The sequence below is a fragment of the Phaenicophaeus curvirostris genome, chromosome 4 (genome assembly GCF_032191515.1).
Source record: "Phaenicophaeus curvirostris isolate KB17595 chromosome 4, BPBGC_Pcur_1.0, whole genome shotgun sequence".
Lineage (NCBI taxonomy): Eukaryota > Metazoa > Chordata > Aves > Cuculiformes > Cuculidae > Phaenicophaeus > Phaenicophaeus curvirostris.
Window position 1 is genome coordinate 43,367,992 of NC_091395.1, and position 20,501 is coordinate 43,388,492.

A 20,501-nucleotide genomic window follows, 5' to 3' on the forward strand; every position below is an offset into this window, starting at 1 on the left:
TTTGGTTTTTTTTTTGCTTCATCTCACTACTGTTACTCATATAGCAGGCCTGAAACAAATAGGATTAACCTGAGAGGGGGTTATTTCTTTCAGAGGGCTCATTGATACATCATCTAATCTCTCAGAACTTTTGTGGAAATGTCTTTCTCCCCATCACTTTGCTGAACTATAAGATAAGGAAAGCATGTACACTTTGTGTTTACAAGAATTGTGTTAATCATTCAAAGCCTATGTTTTCTCTGTTGGCTGACAGTACTGTCTGCATTGAACGCAGGAATTTATTAGTAACTAAACCATATAAGTACTACAAAAAGCATCATGATCAAGACTTATTCTTCAGTAATCCTGATTTTGGAGACTAGGATACTCAATTTGTTTAATAACTGTAAATTTGCGTTTTATTTGTGACAGAAATTAGTGCAGAATAGGATGATTCTAAGCAGGGGATTGTCCTGTTAAACAGCAAAATTCTAGGTATTGTTATTTTGCAAATTTATTTTGCATTTTTTACCTTGCCTGATATGGCATTGAGCTCATTGGGAAATTGGTCAAAGAGCAGAGGATTGTTATTTATTTCAATATATTAATCTACAACATTCAGAAATCATAGAACAAACATGCTGGTTAGTTTTGGTTTGCTTATTAGGAAAAACCCCCAAATATTTCCACTTACATTCAAGAGAAGTTTCATAATTCCATCATTTTTTGAAAGGACTATATTTTTTGCTATAATTCTTGCCCTACCCATTTCATCTACTTGCTTAAAATTTCTACTTATACTTTTAGTGGAATGCTGATCTTAAACTGCAAAATTCTTAATACGCTTTTGAGAGGGGTTATAAAAAATAGTTAAGCTTTATCGATGTGAATGAAAAGGGAAAAAAAGTTTATTGTTTTCAGATTTGAACCCTGAATCAGTGAGCTTATCACGATCTTAGTCTGTTCTTATGTAAATCAGCATCATTGCTGCATGAAAAATGGCTCATGTTAATGTTTACTTGTGAGAAAAAATCTAGTCAATGTAGCGCGCTGTTTAAATGCTTAAGAACTGCAAGACGTTCTACATGTAAATACATTTGGGCATATGTCCTTTCTCATGGGAACACATTGTACTACTAGTCCTGTTGATATCAGATACTATTCGTGAGACTTTTATTTCTAGAGAAGAATTTGCCTTTTTTTTAATATGCTTCCAGCAGGAACTGGAAAGCTAAAATATAAATATTTTGCTTGATTAAGCCTGTTTTGTAAAGCAGACATGAGAATATAGGTTGCTGTTATAAATTATACCTTATCTAACAAAAATGTTTCTCTTAGGCCGTGTTTAAATTTTATACCTTATAACATGCTTTTTTGTACGGTCATAAGGAAGGTTCCAAAGTGATGCACTGATGCTATGCAGTTCTTCTAGGTAGATACTCTATTCATGCATGTTTGTAATGCAGATGCAGACAACATTATTTCTTTAAAGTACACCTAACATTTCAGAACAAGTAGTTGTAACGTTAATTAACTATTTATGATAGGATGTCTTAATAGGGCACTTAGGCTACATCTATTCAAATAGGTGAATTAGTATTGGGCTAAAAAGATGTTTGTTCCCTTTTAATAAAAGTCACTGGTCATCGTTAATGTTGATAAATAGCTGAAATTATTATATCGGTGATGAGAAGAAAGTTTCAGCGCTTAGGACAGGCCTTAGAAGACTATACAAGGTATGGCGTTTTCTCTCTTCCACGGTACTACTTTTGTAGTCAGCTTTGAGTCTCCATTTGCCATATTGAAAACAGGCATAATAAAGTTTTCTACTTTGGCATGATGGCTTTCAGAGAAGGTAATAGTAAGGACTGAACTGTTACGTGCTGCAAGGAGCATGGCTACTTGTAACTGTGACTGCCTAGTCTAATGAGTACCCAGAGTCACCTCCAGTGTAACCTCTTAAGTCCTTTCCAGGCATCAGTGTGAAGTGATGGAATTACCAATGTGTCAGTTCCACATGATAATACTTACCTTTAACAGAGAGTGAGTAGGGCTGTTAGCTACTACTTTTAAATCCCTGAAAATGCAGATATAAAAAATAATCATTGTGACTAAGCTGCAATAGCCCTCCCTCCTCAGCCAAATGAAAAGCAGCCAGTTTGAAAGCTGAAACAAAGCCCTGCCTCCTGAAACCAACCACATTTGCAGTACTCCCCTGTTTTCATACACTCTGGAAAAGTATGAACTATGCAACATGCTATGAAGGCCATAAAATTTGAGCTCTTCTGGATCAGGGAAGAGGAATCAGTTCCAAAAGCATTGAGTTCCCACAAAGAACATCCTGTTAGCAGTTCCTCGCCCTTTTATACCAGCAAGGCCCCAGATCAGTTGTTTTCTCTGATCTGGATTGTGGCAATATGACAGAGTGAGGAAGAGAAATTCTTTCACATATGTCAAGGCCAGCTGTGCAGTACCTTTCAGTCTTTTTTAAAAAAGCTAAGTTTTCAGATGACCCCACTAGTGACCTGAAAAAGGACACTGTCACTTGAGTTCAGCAGGGGACATGTCTCTGTTGCCCATGAAATGTAGCTTCTAGTAAGGACAGTAAAAGTGGCTACCATAGTGATAAATGTACCTGCAGATAGCTGCATGAATTAACACAGTTCTAATTTATTCCACATTAAGAAAAGGACTATAATGAGTTATTAATAAAGAAAGACTAAAAATGGGTTCAAATTCAATGGTTAATGCTCTCATAATTTACTGTAATAATCCTTCTGACCAAATAATTATAAAAAAAAAAAAGTGCTTCTGTCTTTTCCAATGTATGAAACATTTATGCTGTTCTTGCCAATCCCATACTCCCCACCCAAGTTTTTGTTTTATCTTTCTGCTGTTTGGTCATAAGCAATGTTAGCATGGACTGTGGTATCTGTGCTGGAGTTTGCTTCACCCCCATTTGTCTACTCCACGTAAATATTTTCCTAAGCAAACATCTATGTTTCAGGCATCTTTAGTGTTGCACCTAATAGATTTCATAAATCATTGTGCTGGCATTAATGGGACAGTGGAATCTCAGCACAGGAGGCATCAAAGCAACGGAAAATTCCATTGCAGCTGACTGAAAACGGAGAGAAGAGGATCCACTGCAGTGTCATCTAGGTCTGTTCCAGGATGGAGAGATCAGAGATAGCTGGATAAAGGAACGTCAGCAGTGGCGTAATTAACAGAGGCAGAATCTTTTTTGATAGGCTGCAGTCCTCAGCTAATGAACGTTTGGTGGTACATATTTGTAGAAAAATGGTACACAACAGAGAGGTGGGTAATAACAAGGCAGCTTTCTTTTGGAAAGAGAAACTGTCTAACTGCCTCTTGCCTTCCATAGCATCTGGCTTTTGGGGGACCCAATGTCCTGCTTCCTGCACAAATCCATGGGAGTCTTCTGTAGAAGGGGTGTGATTATAGGTGCCCTCTAAGGGCTCAAGAGCACAGAATGAGCTGACTCCAAGCACCCAGTCCCCTTTCCTCTTCAAAATCTGTAAGGATATATGCCTAAATTAATTACCTACTTAGAACATTCTTCAGTGACAGAAAGTGCTTATCCATTCAAGCAGTTTGGAAAATAGTAGTTACATGATCTAATACCCCATTTATTATAACTAGACCTGTTGGAAGAGATGCAGAGAATACAAGTGTTACTGTGGCACTGCTAGAGACTTGATTTCTTAACTATTAGCTCATGATTTCATTTCATACCTCTTCTTGGCCAGTCTTGTAGCTACTACAGATGTGAGAGTCGATCCACAATTTGAACAGTAAAAAGTCTCCAATTTTCAGCAACACCACCCCACCCGCGCAGATGGAACAAAGTGTAAGTCAGTGGTGACTCTATTACAGATTTCTCCTTGGTGTGAAGTCAAAGTCTGTTGCATATCTGACTCAGAGCTTCAGTTCAAGATGCAGTATTAGTGCTGTTATTGGGGGATTTTTTCACTGGTTTCCCCCTTTGCCAGCCAAGACTGCCCTCATCAGGACCTGCCTACTTGGCTCATTATTTTCCCCCATTTCACAGGATTCTACCATTTCAGTCTGTATAGTTTTTGTTTCTCGAGGAAGTTGCAAATGAGCACTAATTGTGTGAGCTTTTTGAATATTACTGAATTTCTTATGAATAATACATCTAAAACGTGCTTTTATTGCAGCCTTCTACATGACAGTGTTGAATCATATTCTGGAATGGTATTATCTTCCCTGGAAGTATTCTGTAGTCATTAACAATATCTCGATCTGATTTTTGGCAAAATGCAGCTTCCGAGTAGCTGCTGTGATAACGTGGCCTGTGTCAGCAACGGATCTTGTAACAGGGTGAGGAAAGATAAGGCTAGTCAGTGTTAGTGAAGATGCAAGGTGAAAAAACAACGTGATAGGAGTTTTGCAGGAATTGGTAGGTATCACCATACTTTCTGAGCTGACTCAGAAGTAGATTTTTCATGTAGTGGTGTCAAGAATGAAGTTGGGGACATCATTCCTATAAGGGGCTATAAATATATAAACAAAATCTGACTCTTCCTGCAGATAGAGGCATTAACTTGAGTTTGATTGCCAGCTGAAAAGGGAAGGGGGGTTCTGTTTTGAATGGGTGTGTTTATATCTGCATATATTGTAGGCATCTGGTTGTTCTGACTCTGCTGTGTTTCAGAAATGAGTGATGAGTGCTCCGAATGCTGCGTTTTGTTTCTGTTATTTGATAGCTTTTTCTGACAGCTGTGATGTGAAGGCAGTGCACATGATTCTGTGTCCGGTCACACCGGGCTGCGGCTCCAAAGGCCACTCGGCTATAAATTGTCAAGTGGGGTGTTTTGCAGTAAGCTGAGATGATTTTATTCACAGACTCATAAAATAGTTTTGGGTTGGAAGGAACCTTAAAGATCATCCAGATAAAACCCCCCTGCCATGGGCACGGACATCCCACCAGCCCAGGCTGCCCAAGGCCCCATCCAACCTGGCCTTGAACAGCTCCAGGGATGGGGCAGCCACAGCTTCCCTGGGCAACCTGTGCCACCTCGCATGGTGAAGGAATTCCTCCTTATGTCTCGTCTACATCTGCCCCTCTCCAGTTTATACCCACTGCCCCTTGTCCTATCACTACAAGCCTTCATGAACAGTCCCTTCCCAGCTTTCCTGTAGCCCCTTTCAGGTACTGGAAGGTCGCTGTAAGGTCTCCTCGAAGCCTTCTCTTCTCTAGGCTGAACAACCCCAACTCTGTCCTCGTATGGGAGGTGCTCCAGCCCTCTGATCATCCTTGGAGCCTCCTCTGGACCCGTTTCAACAGCTCCATCCCCTTCTTATGTTGAGGATTCCAGAACATATTCATGCCCACGCGGGTGCACGTGAGGAAATCCTGTCTCCTGCGGTGGGAGACGGGGATGGTGGCGGCGGCGGCATCTGCTCCCGTTCCAGCCCAGGTGGCGGGGGCGGCGGCAGCACCCGCGCCCGGGGCAGGGGGGTCTCCTGCTCCTCCTCCCCGTTCTCCTCCTCCTCCTCCTGCCGGGGACGCCGCTCTCCGCTCTGACGGAGCTGTAAAGCGGGCGTATCCCAACGTGAACCCACCTTCTGCGAGCACCGGCTTTAACCTCATTTCCGTAAACGCGTTACAGACTTTTGGTGACAATTTGCGTGGGAAGCGGCGCTGCAGATAAAAGTTTGCGTCGCGGGGAAAGCTCCGCTTTGCCACAAATCCCCGACGGCGTCGCTCTTGCGGGAAGGATCAATTTCTGCCTTTCCCCCCCTCCCCACCAGCACCATCCCCGCGGAGATCCCGACCTCCAGCCGTAAGCACTGCTGCGGCCGCGGCGCCGAAAGGGTTACGGGGCGCCGGGCTCGCTCCTCGCCGGGGGAGCGACCGCCGAGGTGGGGCGGGGCGGGGAGGTGATGCCGCGGCCCCTTTTCCCTCCTTCCCTCCCTCCCTCCCTCCCTCCCCAGGCGTGCGGGTCGGGGTCCGGGGGCGGCGCCGGGCGATTCCGCAGCTCGGGGGAGCCGGCGGGCTGTGGGAGCGCGGCGGTTTGTAGTGTTGCTAAGCCGAGAGGTAACAGCTTTTCCTCCTCTTTTCGTGCCGCGCTGCTCCAAGAGCCCGAGCCCGGCGTTCCGGCTGGGATGCGGGAGGGTCGGTTGGAGAGGTCGGAGGTGGAAGAAATGAGAAGTTCGGGGCGTGATTTGCGTTGGAGGTTGTTGCGCCTCGCCAGGGAGCGCGAGCCTCCGGGCTCCGAATGCTTGTGCGATGGGGAAAAGTGTAAAGCGCTTCTAACTGTGCTTCCTAGAGGGTCGATACCTGCTGGGTTGAGGGGGAGAGGATGGCGGGGAGAGGGGGTTGCGCCAGCTGAAAAGTCTAGGCAGAAAAATGTAACTTTACAACAATGCAAATAAAAGTATGTGGGGGGGGGGAAATAAACCTAGGTTCATCCTTAAAGGAAGGAGAAAGCCTTCGTTTAAAGCTCGGTGTAATCTTTGGACGTTTATGTGGGCACCTGAAAGCAAGCCTGAGGCAGAGCTGTGGTGTGGGAGCCGGGGCTGCTGTGAGCAGCCACATTGCTGTCTGCTCCTCCTTTAAAGTGCTAGCTCCTTCTTTTTGTGTGAACCTAATAAACGATACGTGTGGAGTACACAGCTGTGCCACCAACTCATGCTCTGTTCTTAAAGCTTAATATTATCAAATCCATTGCCTAAGGATGGAGCGGTTGAAGATTTTATCCTTTTTTCACTGAAGTGGAAATACTTCCAGTAATTGAAAGCAGATTCACGTCTGGAGTTGTACAAGCCAAGGTTTTCGTTTTTAAAATAAACCTTTTGTTCCCCAGTTTTAGATGTTTCAGTCAACCATCCGGAGGCCTCTTTTTTTAATTGCTAGAGTAGACCTTAAGGAAGGATTGGGGGAAAAAAACTGAGAGGTATGTCACCAATTAAATTTACTTAACATTATAATGTCTGTATTCCAGTGCATGAACATACCGTTGCAGCTTTTGTGCTCGCTGCCTTTTAGTTTTCACGTGAATCGGAACCACTTATCTGTCTGTAAGAGTGTTTTGCTTTGTTTTAAACCATCGTAGCTTATGTTCACCTGACCTAATCCATTTGGCATATTTTTTTAACAGTTCATTAAGGAGAAAATCTAAACTTTGAAGATTTGTGGGAATACTGGTCTGCTCGAGTAAACAAACCTGACACTTTGCAGCAATAGCTCCCTTTTGTTAACTTTGTGCCTATTTTCTGGCTCTTACTGTGGGAGGCTCTTTAGAAGCCTCGCCTTCCAATATTTCAGAGAAAAACTTAGGATGTGAACTACCAGACCCTCAGACAAAGACTTGAGCCGCTCTCGATCTGTTACCAGCTTTGAAGGTAGAGAACAATGGAGAGAGACGAAGGGGAGCACCTTCTCTCCTAAGCTCTCTAATCTGCAGAATAAATTCACTAAAAAATGTGTGGAAAAGTTATTGAAGACTGCAAGAGTCCCCTATCCTTTAGAAAGTGCTTAATTTAATTGCTTAATAGACAGAAGAATCTGATTGCCTGGTGTTAAATACAGGCTATCATTAAGATAAGAATTTGTACATTTGCATAATGATACTAGATAGGCCAGGTTTGTTTCCCTGAACTTCTTGGTATTATGCATGTAGCTGATGTAGTTCACTTTTCCCTCTTCCCTTTCAAAAGATAAATCTTTTAATATATCCTCAGTAAGTTCCGGTGAAAGTGTTTGAGTAAAACCTAGGAAAGAGAAAGTGTTCAAACCAGAACAGAAAACGTAGCCTAACATTTTTTTCATCCATCAGATTGGTGTTCAAAACTGTCAGGCAGCTCAGGTACTATAAATGATGTGTTACAAAATTTTTTGATTAATTGCTCTGCAACTCTATGTGGAGAATGACCTCATATATGTCACAGTGTAGGGTTTTTTGTTTGAAGGAGTTATGAAAAGGCCGTGTTACAGTTTAGCAAGAAACCTATTACAACGGAACCTTTACAGAAGAATTTAATGCTTCGATGTTTTTGTTTACTTGTCATTTTTACTTTCTAACCTTTCTGGAGTAGGATTGAGAACATGTGAAGTCATACAGTCCGTGCAGTATGGGATACTTTTTTTTTTTTTTCTTTCCTTTTGAAGAAAAGCAGGTGACATGGTAGTTGTCTAAAAAAATGATAATTAATAGTATAAAAAATGTAAAATGTCACGTCAAGTATGTGTCCTTTTTAAAGGTCCACAACAAGAATGCTGCTAAAAACCGATCGGTGTATCACGTAAACAGACCTGGCTTAAGAATTCATTTTGAGCTGTATTCTTGCATTTCTAATGTGCATCTGTGAAGATTTAGCATGACTTATCAAATTAATGAAATGATCTGATAAGCAGTTATAGGATCAGACTTTACAACTTTTCTTTCTCTGACTTGCTCTACATCCACATTCACTTGTTGAACTAAACAAGGAAAACTAAAAGGTCGCAATACGACCGCTTTGTACAATGCAGGCGTTTGAGTGGTGGTGTCAGAAAATAATACTGCACTGTATTGTTTTCCAAATGAGAAATCAGCTTTCTGCTTTTTTCTGCCTATCTACAAAGACCTTATTGCTCATTATTTCATTCTAAATATGACTATAGGCTTCACTCCATGTGGGTTTGACTTTCTTAAGAGGTAGTTACAGATTTATGCATTTAAGAATAGCAAGATCTGTATGTTCAGGAATGCACAGAGAGAGGATACTGTAAGCGGGTGACCTCACTAATGGTTTGAAGTTGTATAAATCTTTTAGGTCTGAACTCTTGAAGATTTTTATATAAAATAAGGCATTGGGATGAAATAAAGTGACTGTACTAATAAAATGGTTCTGTAGTTTTCCAATTTAAATGAAGCTTTTTAAACACTGGGGACAAACGGAAAAAGTGCTACCTGTATTCCTTTAGAAAGCTTCAGCCATGATGAACTCTGAACTCTGAAATATTCTGAATGGAGAATAGCTATCCCTCTTCTTTGCCTAAGAATGAAAGAATTAAAAGTACAGCTATGAAGGAAAACTTCAGAATTCACTGGGGGTGACAACAAGGTGTGTAGTGATCTTTTAGGACTAGTTGGAGCAACCATTTATCCAAGTTGAAATGGAAATAACTGTTTTGTGTGAGCTGCATCCAAGTAGATGATTTATTAAACAAGTCATTTAAGTGTAAGAAAGTGGTAAAGCTCTCATACCTGGAGATGGTTTGTCATTCTAGTGGGATCTACATGGGAAACAAAACCCAAGTTGGCAAGTTTGAGACCTAGCTCGGAGTGAAGGGCTTGCCTATGATTGTTACATACAGCAGAAAGGATTTGCACCATGATAATATATAAATCACAGCAAACTTCAGGTATTTGATGTGGTAATCACTGATGGCAGAAGCACTGATTTTTCTACTTCATATTCTGAATTCAGTCTGGATTAAGAAGTGTTACAGCAAAAGATTTAGTCAAATACCTGGATGCTTTGAAATTTGGACAAACTATGGCTGCAACTCAAAGTAATGATGGCCTAACAAAATGGCAAAGGTACATATTGTCATTTTTGAAGATCTGCATTATGGTAAAACTCTGCTTAAATATGTGTAGCAGATTTTCTGCTTGCTGTATCTTCTGTGGCAAAGGAACAGTGATTTTTGCAGTAACAGTGTGCTCACATATCTCATAACACATCAACAGTCAGTTACATGTTTTTATCTCCCTGATACAACTTGATGTTCTGCCTCTTTCTGGCTCTTGTGGAGGATTCAGACCCATACAACAGTATTTCTAAGATGCTTAAAAAACAGATTAAAAAAAAAATTAATCTAAAATAAGATCTCTTGCATGCAACTGCAGAAAGAACATCCAACTGCTTCCCTGCTTTTTTTTATTCTTTTTATCCTCTTTCAGTTGTTATTAGTCCAAGTGCTATTGATGTGTTGGGGTTTTTTTTCTTGGTATGAAGAAGGGTTAGTTTCCTGGAGAACGTTTTAGGAGTCAGGAATATATATGAATAAAAATTAAAGAAGAAAGTAACTGCTATTATAGAATGGTATTATTTAGTAATTTTTCATCATTGTATAAATCATGAGAAAGCATTACCTTAAGCTTGTGAATTGTTGTAACTGCCAAACTAAATTTTAAGCCACTTTAATTTGCATCTCTAGTATAGTTGCTGACCACACATGAAGGGAAAGAAGGAAAGGAAATGCTTTTATTGAGCAGCTCTTGGTTTAATTATATAGACTTGCTTTTTTCATAAAACATAATCGTACCCATGTATGAAATATTGCCAGTTCCAAATCTGCAGAAACTTCTGAGTTGTTAATTTTTGCAGAACGTTTTTCCTCTTAGTCAGAAACTGCGTTAAAGAAAAGACTATTGTCCAGGGAGTTGTAAAAGTAGTCTGGAAAGCCTTTTATGCTCTTTCTTTTAAATAAAACAGAATTGCCTTATGTAACAAAGTTAACTTTGTTAACCTTTTATAATTATTTAACCATTATTTCATTTTACCCCCTGCTTAAACATTGTACATTAATGCAGTAGACACCTGGCTGTGCTCTTAAAAGTTTATTTGTCTTTCAATTCCTGTGATAGTAGGGGGCAGTATATCTCCTTAATTATCTTTGTTCAGGGAAATGTTGAAAGGCCAGGGTAGTTAAACAAGGCCATTCGGATTTGCAGTGAGGTCGAAGTCAGATGCAAGGAAAGTGGTTAAATGCATTATCATCTTATTGAGCACATCATCAGTAAAGTGACCTTGATGGAGGTGGAAAAAGCCATTTGGCTTTTTTTATGACAGCCACCTCTCAGCTGGCTTTATCCCTGCCAGAGAGTACTTCACACAGCTCTATCACAGTCTCCTCTTGTTGCTTTGAAATCTGATTTTTCTTAATTACAGATAAAGAGATAGGGGCTGAACACTGAAATGAACTTCTCTAATAATGGCAAATTTTAGTACTTAAGAGTTTATCCTTTGGCTTGGGAGATACGGAAATTGAATATTAAGGTGACCTTAATGTTGACTGCCTGCCTTAGAGGTTCTCATAATCACAATAATTGTTTTCTATTCATTCAAGCTTTTATTCTACTACTTTTCAAACTGTTTTTAAGTTACCATGAGGGCAGGTGAGCCAAATTCCAGCCTTAGCAGCAGGGACACTATTTGTTTTAATGTATGTGTATTTGTATTTTTATAAAGATACTCAAACCATGGAAGGCCTGTGGCTAAGCTGAAAGCAAATAGTTTAGAAAATGTATAACCAATGCTTAAATTCTTGTGTCAGTTAGCGTTGTAATGGCAGTCAATACTGATGCCATAAAAGCTTACAAAAGTAAAATTTCAGCTATTTCACATTAATTTAAGTATTTAGTCAGTGTTCTCTCAACTGCCCATCTTCCCCTCCTTCCTCTTTAATTGCCCTTTCTTACTAAAAGGAGTTCATTTCTTTGGTGTAAAACTACACTGATTTGGAACAAACAGTGTCATTTTAAATTTCTGGCTTTGAAAAGACCTCAGTGCTAGTTATACGTTTTATAGTGCTCTCTGTACAGGCGTTGGCTTAATTATGAAGGGAATTTTAAAACAAATGTACAGAGTGCAAGGGAAGATGATATCAGGAAAATGGGATCCAAATTTGAGCACCTTAAGATGGAGGTTAATTGGCTGAAACTCACAGCAGAGCATTAAAAATTATTAGAGACTAGAGGGAATGATTTATAAGAAAATATGAAAAGAAAGAAAAAAATATGTAGCATAGTCACGTGACAAACCAATAGAAGAACCATCTGCAAGATTTTTAAAGACCATGTGGACTGAGGTGGTATATCTAGATGCAATAAAATGAAATTAAGGACCAGAAAAATATCAGCTGCATATCAAGACACATTTTGTAGTGGTTACATCCTGGACATTGTGTAAAACATCTTAGTATAGTTGATAGAAGTCCTGTTTTTTGAAAATACAGATATTACTTGGTTTATGGCAGAGTGTGGAATGTGGCTTTTATACCTTTTGTTCCTAAGTTTTGACTAAATCTTGTGAATTTGAAGGTAGATATATTTAATTTCCACTTTGCAACCAGCGTTCTTTTATTCTTCAACACATAGGTGATCTCCCAAGAAGAGAACAGGGTCTTCCTGCCATCACCTCTGTCTTTGGAGCTGGAAAGTATCTTGTAGTTGTGTCTCCTTAAAACTTTTATAGCAGTAAGAAAGAACATTACCCCAGGATATAACGTACTTTTCTGAGACCTTTTACTTTAGTCACTGGGATTTTAAACTTGCCAGCTGTCAGCGATGTTTTGGTATAGTCTTCTGCCTTTTGGGTTGTAGAGTCAGTGTGTGTACTCAGTATAAAGCGTCATCCAGATAGAGAACAAATCTTTTTCACTCATGCAAAGTTCCTCTTGTTCCTCACAGACTTGCTTTGTTCATCTAGATGGAAGTGCCTTTTGTTGTTGTTGTTGTTGTCATTATTTAATTATTTTTGCTTTCTCCTCAGCACTCTTGTGGTACTTTCACTCATGTTCTACCATGAAGCAGGAGGATTATCTGAGTGTATGTATGTTTCCATGTGCCTATTTGGAAGACAAGCCTTTTGAAGGCACATACACAGAGCTAGAGTTTGAAAATGTAATTCTGCCTCCTCCTGCTGTTGAACTTGCTTTTTCATCAGGTAACTCTAGGAAGGTCACTGCACAGATATGCCTGTCCATTGTCTTGTAATGATACTGAATCTTAAGATCTCTCCCGTCAACCAAGAGACAAGCAGTGAGCTGATGGATCTTGCGTTGAAGGGGATCTCACTATTCTTGACAAGTGTGCCAAAAGCACTGTCAATCTGTCAATATTTGAGTCACTTTCATAGTCTAGAAGTTCCTCCCCTCTTTTTTTTTTGTTTGGTTGGTTTTTTAGGGAGTCCAGTATGTATTTGTTTTCCAGGAGAGTTTCTTTGTAACAGCTGTCCTTTCTTCAAAACATACGATAAGGTTCATGACATTATATAGGCATCTTCAGAGTATTTCAAATAATCTCATTTTGCAAGCCCTGCTACCCCTCATTTGTGCACAGTCCCAGTATTTACCACTTTCTTATTCCCCCGAGATCAAGGAATCTCAAACATACTTCTCTGACAGACAGATTCTCTCTGGATGTAAACCTTTCTCCCCAGCTGATTTTTTTTCTGTTGGTGGAATTTGGATAGTATTTCCAGTTATTCCTCAGCAGCTATGCCAGCTTTTCAGAGAAGAGACCTGTGTATTATTTATCAGTTCTCTTTTCTTATTCCTGCCCTCCAGCTTTACATTGCCCCCTCATCCTAGTTTTTTCCACCTAATCCTAATTTACTACTGATCAGAGCCATGGCAGCAGAACCAGTTATGTGAGGTGAAAAAAAAAGAATAAAAATAAAACCCCACATCTGACAAAGTTATGGGTTTGCCTTTGAGGTAATTGGTTTTGCTTGCTGTGATCTCAGTGAAACTGGGCAGAGCTGAGCTTTCTTCATCTCGCTTGTGTATTGTCTGCATTTGTTTCCTGTAGTGCAACTGTACCCCATGAAATAACAGGTAGCAAATCAGTCTTTCTGAGTGTTTGGTTTCTCTCTGCAGCATAGAGCAGAGCTTGTGCTAGAATCTGTTCTGTGATTATTTTTTTTCTGTCTTTTTGTGTGTGGTTTTATGTGGATGGAATTTCCATGTGTGTTCTTGTGCCTAATGTGGTCAGTATTAAACTTATATGCGATAAACTACATGGGGGTCCTTACCAAGAAATGCAAAAATGTACTGTAGATCCTATTTTATCAGACTGTGAACTACCCTAGTTCCATGGAAGTAGATTTACTAGGTATAGTCTGTATGGAAATTATAACTTTTATTAACATAATTTATACACTGATCTGTGTTTAGTCTGAAAAAGCGTACATGCATGTATGTAGGTTTGCATTTTTAGCCAAGGGAAGGAGTCCGCTACACTCAGCTTGCTGATGGTCCGACTCTGTAACGTTATAGCTGATTGCTGCCAGAAACTGTTAAAAAGTGTCCTAGAATTCAGTAGGTAAAAGGCCGTGGATGTTGATAAAGCCAGAAGCCTTAGCAAAAGCAGGAATACTTGAGGAGTATTTAGGAAGTATCAGTGCTGTCTGCTATTTGCAGCTGTAGGGTGGTGTGCTGCTGGCCAGCAGCTGTAGCCGTGAGGCGTTCCCTCCTTTCTCAGGTTTCTCAAATCCTGCAATATGGTGGAAGAGGGAAGTGAAAAAGGGATAGAAGAGACTAGCCAGTTGCCTTTCTTTTTCCACTGTAGAGAGGGAAAGTTGATTGTAGAGGAAGAGAGACAAATTGTAGTCTTTGTCTACACTAACAAAGGGAGCAAACAGGGTCCAATTTCAGACTGTTGTGGGACAAGCATCAGTGATGTGCACATGCCCTTCACCAACAGTCCTGAGACCTCATTCATATGACCTTTGGGGAGCAGTGCCTGGCCCATGCCCCTTCCTGAATTGGTTGGGTTTTTTTCTGGGAGAGCGTTGGAAGTCAGAGCTCAAAGTTAAGGCAGGAAAACTACTATAAATTTTAAGTTGCTGAGGCCTATTTGTCAGTGCTTGCACTCAAGCTTGCACTAAACTGCCCTGTTGAGTTAGTACAGATATAAGCATTCAACCTCAGGCTGAATGCAGGGATAAGAGGAAAAAGTAAAACAAAGGCCCTTGCAGGGACACACCTGTCTACTCTAAACTAATTTGTGTTTGACAGAAGCCATTAGCACTTTCAGCATCACAGTGCAAACTTAACAACAAATTCGCCCAGTATGTCTATCTTAGAATTTTCACTTTACCATCTCTGTTAGATCTGGATTTCTTTGTTCTTTTTTTCCTCTCCCTGGTTGGAGCGGCTAAGCTTTCCAGTATGGTCCTGACAGACCTTAAGCACATCCCCCATTTCTTAAGATAGCAGATATCTCCACTTTAGTAACTCTCGATTCAACACATTCACTTCCAGTTTCACAGATATCCAAATTATGCTTTTGCTTCCAGGTTTCTTTGTCATATAGCTCTTAATTCAGGATAATGAGAATTTATATTTTTTTTTACTTTTAAAAAAAAACAAGAAGAGAAAATCACACAAGAATATGAAATGTCAGTTCCCAGTCAGCATGGCTGTGTATGTAACTACCTTGGTCACATAGGAATTAGGACTTCTCCCCCTAAAAAGGTGAGAGGATCATTAGCCCAGCTGAAGTGCATATACAGTAATGCACGTGGCATGGGCAACAAACAGGAGGACCCGGAATCCATCATGCAGCAGGAAAACTATGGTGTAGTTGCCATCACAGAAACTTGATTGGCTGACTCACCCAACTGGAGTGCTGCAACGGATAGCTGTAAATTCATTAGAAGGAATAGGCAAGGAAGGAGTGGCGGTGGGGTAGCCTGTGTGTTAGGGGGTGTTTGACTGTTGAGCTTAATGACAGAGATGATAAGGTTGAGTAGTTATGGGTAATAATCAATGAGAAGGCCAGCAAGACAGAGATTATGGGAGTCTACTGCAGACCACCTAACCAGGATGAAGAAACAGATTAAATATTCTATAAGCAGCTGGGAGAAATCTCACATTTACTAGCCCTTGTTCTTATGGGGGAACTTCAGCTTACTGGATGTCTGCTGGAAATAAAATACAGCAGAGAAGAGTCTAGGAGGTTCCTGGAATGTATGGCAGATAACTTCCTGACACAGCTGGTGAAGGTAACCTGCTGGACCTGTTGTCTGCAAATAGAGAAGGACTTGTGGATGATGTAGTGGTTGGAAGCCACCTTGGGCATAGTGATCCCAAAACGATAGAGTTGTTGATTCTTGAAGAAGTGAGGAGCAGGGACAGCCAAACTGCCCCCTTGGACCTCCAGAGGGCAGACTTTGGCCTGTTTAGGAGCCTCGTTGACAGAGTCTCTTGGAAGTCAGTCCTGAAGGGCAAGTGACTCCAGGAAGAATGGCATTCTTCAAGAAGGAAATCTCAAAGGCACAGGAGCAGGCCATCCCCATGTGCCAAAAGATGAGTTGGGGGGAAGACTAGCCTGGCTGAACAGAAAGCTTTGTCTGGAACTCGGGGGAGAGAAAGAAAGAGAGTTTATGACTTTTGGATGAAGGGGCTGGCCTCTCAGGAGGACTATGAAGATGTTGTGAGGTTATGCGGGGAGAAAATTAGAAGGATCAGAGCTCAACTAGAACTTTACCTGGCTACTGTGGTAAATGACGATAAAAAGTGTTCTATAAATACATTAGCAGGAAGAGGAGGGCTAAGGAGAATCTCCACCCTTTACTGGAGGCAGAAGGAAACATAGTGGCAAAGGATGAGGAAAAGTCTGAGGTACTTAATGCCTCCTTCACCTCTTTAATTGTAAGACCAGTTGTTCTTCAGGTACCCAAGCCCCCTGAGCTGAAAGACAGAAACGGGAAGCAGAATGAATCCCCCATAATCCAAGAGGAAATGGGTTAGTGACCTGCTACACCACTTATATGTTCACAGTTCTATGGGTCCAGATTAGATCACCCAAGGGTACTGAGGGAGCTGGCAGAAGTCCTCACCACTTTCTGTCATTTATCAGTAGTCCTGGTTAATCATCCAGGGAGGTCCCAGTTTACTAGGGGTCAGTAAATGTCATACCCATCTACAAGAAGGGCTGGAAGGAGGGTGTGGGGAACTACTGTAAGCCTGACCTTGGTGCCTGGGGAGGTTATGAGGCTTATAATTCTAAATGCCATCATGTGACATGTACAGGACAACCAGAAGATCAGGCCTAGTCAACATGGGTTTGCGAAAGGCAGGTCCTGCTTGACTAACGTGGTCTCCTTCTATGACAAGGAGACCCACTAAGTGGATGAAGGAAGGGCTGTGGATGTTGTCTACTTAGACTTCAGTAAAGCTTTTGACATCCTTTCCTTCCATATTCGCCTGGAGAAACTGGCTGGTTGTGGCTTGGATGGGCATACTCTACACTGGGTAAAAAAACTGGCTGGATGGTCAAAGAGTTGTGGTGAATGGAGTTAAATCCATTTGGCAGCTGGTTACAAATGATGTTTCCCAGGGCTTGGTATTGGGACTGGTTCTGTTTAATATCTTTATCAGTGGGCTGGACAAGGGGTTCAAGTGCACCTGCTATCAGTTTGCCGACAACACCAAGTCGGGTGGACATGTTGATCTGTTGGAGGGTAGAAAGGCTCTGAAGAGGGAACTGCATAGGCTGGATTGTTGGCATGAGGCCAGCTATATAAGTTCAACAAGGCTAAGTGTTGATTTCTGCACTTGAGCCACAACAGCCCCATGCAATGGTACAGGCCTGGGGAAGAGTGGCTGGAAAGCTGCTTAGTGGAAAAGGACCTGGGGGTGTTAGTTGACAGCAGCTGAATATGAGCCAGCAGTGTGGCCAAAAAGGCCAGTTAGCATCCTGGCTTGTGTCAGAAATGGTGTGGCTAGGAGGAGCAGGCAAGTGATTGTCCCCCTGCCACTCATCACTGATAAGGCCACGTCTTGAGTACTGTGTTCAACTTTGGGCCCCTCACTCAAAGGAATACTTTGAGTTGTTGAAGCGTGTCTAAAGAAGAGCAACAAAGCTGGTTGAAGGGTGTAGAACACAAGTCTTATGAAGAGCAGCTGAGGGAACTGAGGCTGTTTTGTCTGGAGAAGAGGGGACTGAGAGGAGACCTTATCGCTCCCCCCAAAGCCTGAAAGGAGGTTGTAGTGAGGCAGTAATTTCCCCAAGTAACAAGTGATAGGATGAGAGCAAATGGCCTCAGGTTGCGCCAGAGGAGGTTTAGACTGGATGTTGGGAAAATTTTCTTCACTGAAAGGGTTGTCAAGAACTGGAACAGGCTGCCCAGGGAAGTGGTTGAGTCACCATCCCTGAAGGTATTTAAGAGACCTGTAGATGTGGTGCTTAGGGGCATGGTTTAGTGATGGAGGTGGAAGTGCTAGGTTAAGGTTTGGGCTCAATGATCTTAAAAGTCTTTTCCAACCTAAATGCTTGTATGATGCTCTGTGTCAGTTCTTGCCAGGTTTGTTGCTCCTCTATCAAGGAAATCAGCTTGAAAAAATTTCAGCTCTTCCTCATTTTTATATACATTTCCACATTTTTTAAACACTTAAAAATATCATGGATCATGTTGGTGGTCCCATTTAATATCTTAAGTGAAATGATTAAGCAGTAAAAAGTTTTTTAATGTGTTTTCTGCTGGGTGTAGATGTATGAGATACGATTTTTTAGTTCACTGAATCGCTTCCCTTACAAACACAGACCATCCTAAAAGTCGTAAGCCTTTGTACCATCGTATTCCTATTGCTGCAATTGTATTTTAAGTTTGTTGAAAAAATGTATAAATGTTCCCTTTTTTCTACCCATCTGAAGAATCTCAAGAAATGCAATCAAATATGTTCTAAGTCAGTTGTAACTCCCACTAAATAAATTGATTCAGTATCTCTTTGTGGCAGAGGATTGACCTAGCTAGTTTTTGTTTGGGATGGAACTATACATCTTTTATAGACTCACCATTGCTCTGTTTAAAGAAAATTAGTAGAGAAACCAGATTTTTGTAAAATAGTGTACTCTGCCAGTTGAGCTATTAATCATTAACAGCTCTCCCTTTCATTCAAATGCTGCTTATGGTACTGCAGACAGACCTTCTACCTTTGCCACTGGTAACTCTGGTTAGCTCAGTAGGATTAAAATAAGCAGAAAGAGAAAAATATCAAGCAGCCAAACAGGTAATAGGCAATACACTGTCACTGTGGCCAGTCTTTAAGATGTGTCATGCTTTGAGGTGCCACAAAGTCTTTTCTGTGATGCAGATGTGCACTTGTGCAGTTGAATGTGTTTTCGAAAGAGGCTTCCATGGTAGAAGTCATACCGACTTAGTGGGAAGAGAGTTAGCTTATTGGTCTGATTAGTAAGGAAATTCTACCAATAGAAAAAAATGGCGACGATAGTGTACACTTTTCTCTGAAATATCAGAGTTCTGCAAGTTATCTCTGATGTAGTTAGTAAAGCAAATGTTAAGTTGCTGTGCTTTTCTACATAGTGAACTTGCTTGTATGGAATACTTGCTGGTATGGAATCGAGTGTAATTACACATCTGTGGTATAAATGAGCCAGTATCAAATCAATTCACATACATGTTATGTATGACTTCACTACATATGTTTGGTTTTATGCTATTTTATTCTTGTAATTTCCTGTCACACTAAAGAGAAGACTGTGAAAGATACTGCTGTTAGTTTCCTGTAACTTCAGGTAGCCATACTTAAAATCTCTGCTATTGTGTGTCTACTATAGAAAACGTAAAACTGATTTAGATACAGCCTCATATTCCAGTGAGCTTTATGAACTCACTTTCAAATTAAAAAAGTGACAGACATTATTAGAACATATTATATATGTGTTCAAACTTTTGGGGTACGCTAGAGTTATTTGAGGGTTGTCTAATAAGTCTTTGTCATAATGCTTCTGTATTAAGTGACAGCTCAAGTTCCCTGTGGAACCTGAGTTAAAGTAACAAACCTGTTTGAGGTCACAGATAGAATCTGAAGTCTGAATCTTTGGTGCTTCTAGTTCCTATTACAAAATAGGGATCATTGACTTCCAGAACTGTTTCAAGATAGCATGAACTAGTTTGTTGAAAGCATCCATCCCTATTGCATTCGGATATCTATGCAGAAATAAACCCCAGTGTCCCCAGTTCAGGCTGTGCCACAGAGCTACCCAAGAAGGCACAGAGCCAGCAGAGCTTTGGTACAGCTTAATTTGGAAACCACCAATTCAGACAGTTAGACCAAGACATTGATTATCAAAGTAAAGTATTATTATAAATTAAAGTATTATTAACATTTATTAAAATAGCTCAGACTCTTAAGGTTAAGAAACTGGAAGAAATCCCAGGCTTTTCATTTTTCCCCACCTTTTCAGAGGAAATTTGTATGCTACCTGACAAAATTTCATCCAGATGTGAATAAAACCTGCTAGATTGCAAATGCTTGAGAGACAGAGTGCATAGTGCAAATGACAGCTCCAGCACGGCAATGCCAGGAGCTGCTATAATAACTTAATATTTAAAATGCAATAAAATCAGAAATAAGCACCTCTAGATTTTCATGTTTGAGAAGGAAATTTTGACTGAGATGCTTTGCTTCTGTAGAAGTAATTCCCTGCTATGTTACAGCTACAGCTCTAGCAGGTCTTTACATGCCTACAAGAGTAAATCAGTTTTTAAAGAAGTAGTGTATTTGAAACTAGCAATCAGCTTTTTGCTTTTTTTATATCTTCATTACAAACATCTGTAAACTTTGAAGTGCTGTCTACTGAAGTAGAGTTCCCTTAAACAGATGTCTTGTTTTCATTTAATGCATTCAGTACCTTGCTTGGTTCTTCTCAGGTCAGGAACTCTTACAGTCATAATGTAATGAAATGTTTATTTACTTTACATATTATAGAAATGTTAACTGTGGGTACCAT

At 40.7% G+C, this 20,501-nt stretch overlaps 1 protein-coding gene across 20 annotated transcripts in view; it reads left to right on the plus strand.

Moving 5' to 3' along the window:
• TENM3 (teneurin transmembrane protein 3) overlaps window positions 1-20,501 on the plus strand; it is a 485,815-nt gene that overhangs the window by 232,453 nt on the left and 232,861 nt on the right. The window contains exons 1-2 of one of the 20 annotated variants that reach the window (XM_069855876.1): window positions 5,990-6,064; window positions 6,834-6,923. The exons of 18 other annotated variants lie outside the window; for them this stretch is intronic. The gene's annotated coding sequence lies outside the window, so the exon portion shown is untranslated. Of the gene's footprint in view, window positions 1-5,971; window positions 6,065-6,833; window positions 6,924-20,501 lie in introns of those variants that run through there. One more of the 20 variants, XM_069855877.1, reaches the window with a different exon arrangement.